This window comes from Rattus norvegicus, chromosome X (genome assembly GCF_036323735.1).
Source record: "Rattus norvegicus strain BN/NHsdMcwi chromosome X, GRCr8, whole genome shotgun sequence".
NCBI lineage: Eukaryota > Metazoa > Chordata > Mammalia > Rodentia > Muridae > Rattus > Rattus norvegicus.
In genome coordinates this window covers 10,083,221-10,088,434 of record NC_086039.1, presented here as the reverse complement: position 1 = coordinate 10,088,434, position 5,214 = coordinate 10,083,221, and the positions used below count along the sequence as shown (strand labels likewise).

Genomic DNA, 5,214 nt, shown 5'->3' with positions numbered 1-5,214 from the left:
CCAGTCACTGGGTCAGGAATCACTAGGCCAGGAGGTGGGACTTATGAGAAAGGGGATAGCAAGAGAAGAGGACTTCCTTTTGGATTGCAGAGGCAAGGCAACCAACTTGTAGGCTCAGGGATGTTACTTCAGGAGACAGATGATCTGCCACTGGAAGATTTCTAATATAGAATAGTTGGTGAAATTCTGTACCCAGTGGCTGTGTTATCTGTTGGTTCTAAACTAAGATTATTTGGTGTCTTCCATCTCACAATGATTCAACTGAGCTCCAGGCAAAGGTAACCACAGCAGAGCATGGGTTTGCAAGAGTGCTACCCAGCTAGCCATAAAAATTTGGGAGGTTAACAGGTTTGGCAACAGCCAGGCCAGAAAAGGAGAGAGTGAGATTTCGGAGCTCTGGTAAGGTTTATGGGAGAGGCACTCACAAGGGGAAGCATGTGGTCTCAGTACTGAGCTGGGACCAGACCAAGAACACAAGCTAGAGCCTAGCTGGCATAGCATGGATTTTCTTTTTAATATTACACACTACAGTTGTCCTCTGACTTGCATCCCTACACAACAGCACAACATACTCATAAAACATAGATTGATAAATAAGTAAATATTTGTTTTTAAATGTTTTTAACAGTTCTTACTTAGTGTTTATTCATAATCATAAACTTAACTTTGCAATCTAGCTAGATTTGAAAGAGAATGAGAAAAATGTGGAACCCAAAGAACTTCAATGAGAGCGGAGATTACAGGGTGTTGTGAGCAGATGGGTTGGGAGCACCCTCCTGAGCTACAGAAAGAATGGTTTTATGGGTAAAATGCCCGTAAGTCAAAAGAAATTAGAATTGTCCACAGTCAGAAATGGTGATCTTCTTGCAATTCTTGCCATTCCTGGACCCAAAATGCTCAATGACTTCCACAATGTTCATGTCTTCTTTCACCTTTTCAAAGAGCATATGCTTGCCATCCAGCCACTCAACCTTGGCAGTGAAGATAAAAACCTGGGAGCTATTTGTGTTTGGTCCAGCCAAGGACAAGGTGATAGGACCTCTATGCTTCAGGATGAAGTTCTCATCCTCAGATATTTCCCCATAGATTAACCTGCCACCAAGTGTCATTATGGCATATGAAGTCACCACCCTGGCACATGAATCCTGGAATAATTCTGTGAAAGAAGGAACCCTTATAGCTAAAACCTTTCTCCCCAGTGCCCAGAGCATGAAAGCTTTCTGCTGTCTTTGGAACTTCTCTGCAAACAACTAGAAGGAGTCTCAGCTCAAGGGCTCACCATCAGTCGTGACGTCAAAGAACACAGTGGGGTTGACCATGACTGCAGCAAGCAGCGAAAAGTGACAGCTGCATCTGCAAAGCTTAATATTTGTTTTTAAAGAGAACTCTCTTGAGACAAAATTCCAAGAAACAAAAGCCATCTCGGTCTCTCATTCCGGCCCAGTTATGATGACAAGAATTAATGGTGTGTGACTTCATTTCCAATTTTGCATTCAGTTCTACACAATCTCCACAGCCCCCTCCTCCAACCCAACATGATTTTCTCCCATAGGCACACAGAAGTTGATCACAAATTCTTGCCCAGCTGTATCCCCCCACACTCGTATCAGTCCCATACAAAAGTGTTGGCACTGGATAAGGGTGGCAGAAGCCCATGGGCCAACCTGCTCTCAGGTATTGTGTTTTCTGCGTGTGTGTGTGTGTTGGACCAGATTTGAAAGGAATTTTGCTTTATTTATTGCATAGTTTTTCTTTTTACAAATCATCATCCTCCAGGCATTTCTTTACTAAATTCTGCATATAAACCCTGTCATACCCATATTTTTCCTGTCTTTCTATGTTAGTATTCATTTAAACACTGTTCACCAGATATATGCTTGTGACAGTAATGACAGTAGCCAAATGTCTTCTTACCTAGGCCTTATTTCCCATGCTGTATTACGGACTGGGGTATCACATTCTATTATACCTACCCTTCTGCTTACTAGATATGTCTCCTCCCTTTCCTGCTCACAAAATTATTTACTTTGTTCTTTGGCTCCAGCTCAGATCTTTATTATGTTGGCTTCTTAGTAAATCTCCCCTTTTATTCACTCACTTCTTTCTTTTTATTAATGTTTTAATATGTTTTTCAAACAGTATATTTTGATCATATTATTTCCCATGCCCAACTCTTTTTTCCCCATTTTTATTAAATTAGGTATTTCTTATTTACATTTCATATGTTATTCCCTTTCCTGGTTTCCTGTCCATCAGCCCCCTAACTCCTCCCTCTTTCTTTCTATATGGGTGTTCCCCTCCCCATCCACCTCCCCTTACCGAACCCCCCCCAGACATTTCCCTGCACTGGGGGGGTCCAACCTTGGCAGGACCCCGAGCTTCCCCTTCCACTGGTGCCCCAACAAGACTATTCACTGCTACATATGCAGTTGGAGCCCAGGGTGAGTCCATAAATAGTCTTTGTATAGTGGTTTAGTTCCTGCAAGCTCTGGTTGGTTAGCATTGTTGTTCTTATGTGGTTGCAAGGCCCTTCAGCTCTTTCAGTCCTTTCTCTAATTCCTCCAATGTGGGTCCCCATTCTCAGTTCAATGGTTTGCTGCTAGCATTCGCCTCTGTATTTGAAATGTTCTGGCTGTGTCTCTCTGGAGAGACCTATATCCAGTTCTCGTCAGCATGCACTTCTTAGCTTCATCAATCCTGTCTAGATTTGGTGGCTGTATATATATATATGAGACACATGTGGGACAGGCTCTGAATGGCCGTTCCTTCAGCCTCTGCTCTAAATTTTGCCTCCCTATCCCCTCCTATGGAAATTTTTGTTCCCCTTTTTAAGAAGGAGTGAAGCATCCACATTTTGGTCATCCTTCTTGAGTTTCATGTGGTCTGTTCATTGCATCTTGGGTAATTTGAGCATTTGGGCTAATATCCACTTATCAGTGAGTACATACCATGTGTGTTTTTCTGTGATTGGGTTACCTCACTTAGGATGATATTTTCTAGTTCCATCCATTTGCCTATGAATTTCATAAAGTCATTGTTTTTAATAGCTGAGTAATACACCGTTGTGTACATATACCATATTTTCTGTATCCATTCCTCTGTTGAGGGACATCTGGTTTCTTTTCAGCTTCTGGCTATTATAAATAAGGGTGCTATGAGCATGTGCCTTGTTATATGTTGGAGCATTTTTGGGTATATGCCCAAGAGAGGTATAGCTGGGTCCGCAGGTAGTATAATATCCAATTTTCTCAGGAACCTCCAGACTGATTTCCAGAGTGGTTGTAACAGTTTGCAATCCCACCAACAATGGAGAAGTGTTCCTCTTTCTCCACATCCTCACCAGCATCTGCTGTCAGCAGAGTTTTTGATCTTAGCCATTCTGACTGGTGTGAGGTGGAATCTCAGGGTTGTTTTGATTTGCATTTCTCTGATAACTAAGGATGTTGAACATTTCTTTAGATGCAGTTTGGCCATCTGATATTCCTCAGCTGAGAAATCTTTGTTTAGCTATGTACCCCAATTTTAAATAGGGTTATTTGGCTCTCTGGAGTCTAATTTCATGAGTTCTTTGTATATATTGGATATTAGCCCTCTGTCCGATGTAGGATTGGTAAAGATCTTTTCCCAATCTGTTAGTTGATGTTTTGTCTTAAAGACAGTGTGCTTTTCCTTACAGAAGCTTTGAAGGTTTATGAGGTCCCATTTGTCCATTCTTGATCTTAGAGCATAAACCATTGGTATTCTGTTCAGGAAATTTTCCCCAGTGCCTATGTATTCGAGATTCTTCCCCACTTTTTCTTCTTTTTCCCCACCTACCTATTCTCTCAAATTTATACTCACTCTGTCTAAAAAGTTAACCAATCAACCAACCAAACAGACAAACGAACAAAACCCAAATGAAAATCGCAACACACAAACAAATCCAGTAATACCAAAGGCAGAATAAAGAGAAAACAATTTCATCAGAGATGTTTCTTCGGGATGTAGATGGCGATTTACACAGAGACCCACAACTGGGTCATCTGCATCAAGTGAGAGATTTTCGAGGCCTTAGCCCTAAATGGGATGTCTTTATCACCCTTCTCTGCTCATGGCTAGGTAATCTATGGACAGGTGGATGTGGAAAATAAGTAAAAAACAGAGGTGCCAGATGATTGTAAGGCAAACCATCTTCTAGGCACAATAGAACTGATAACCAACTTACAGATAGTATGGCAGCATGCACAAGGCCTGCCCGGGTTCAATCCAAACAAAATTCCATCACTGAGGACAATTGGACACAAAGCCACACACTGAAAGAAGGAGTTACTTGCAATTGATATTTAAAATTGATATCTGCTGGACAAAACAAAATTCATTGTTTCAATGTTGTGGCACTGATTATATCAACTGTACTCCAGGGTAGGCCACATCCTAGGAGTAGTTTAGCAACCCAAAACACATGTTCTTTTGTTTTCCTAGATATATTCATTCAGTATGTATGGGGTCTTTGGAAGTGATTTCTTTCCAATTATCATGCTTGTGATGAGCACTCTTTTTGTAGATACCATTATATATGGGCAAGAGCATCACTACTATTTTCATTATGTACTTCATTCTTAGTGCTGAAAAGTGAGTTTCTGGTAATGACACCGTTTGCTGTGTCATATCTTAAAAGAGATATCTTACCTGAACAATAAACTGAAAAATGGGCTTCAGTTGAGAATTCTTTGTTTAGCTCTGTACCCCAGAATTTTTCAACTATGGAATGGATAAGAAGCACCTTAAGAAATATTGAACATCCTTAGTCATTAGGGGAATGCAAATCAAAACAACCCTGAGATTCTACCTCACACCAGTCATAGTGGCTAAGATCAAAAATTCAGGTTACAACAGATGCTGGCAAGGATGTGGAGAAAGAGGAACACTCCTCCATTGCTGGTGGGATTTCAAACTGGCACAACCACTCTGGAAATCTGTCTGGAGATTCCTGAGAAAATTGGATATTACACTACCTGAGGACCCAGCTATACCTCTCTTGGGCATATACCCAAAAATGCTCCAACATATAACAAGGACACATGCTCGTAGCAGCCTTATTTATAATAGCCAGAAGCTGGAAAGAACCCAGATGCTCTTCAACAGAGGAATGGATACAGAAAATATGGTATATGTACACAATGGAGTATTACTCAGCTATTAAAAACAATGACTTCATGAAATTCATAGGCAAAT

At 40.9% G+C, this 5,214-nt stretch overlaps 1 pseudogene; it reads right to left on the bottom strand.

Moving 5' to 3' along the window:
* Positions 1-830: 830 nt before the first annotated feature.
* Ppia-ps14 (peptidylprolyl isomerase A, pseudogene 14) lies at positions 831-1,319 on the bottom strand (annotated as a pseudogene).
* Between the last annotated feature and the right edge of the window lie 3,895 nt (positions 1,320-5,214).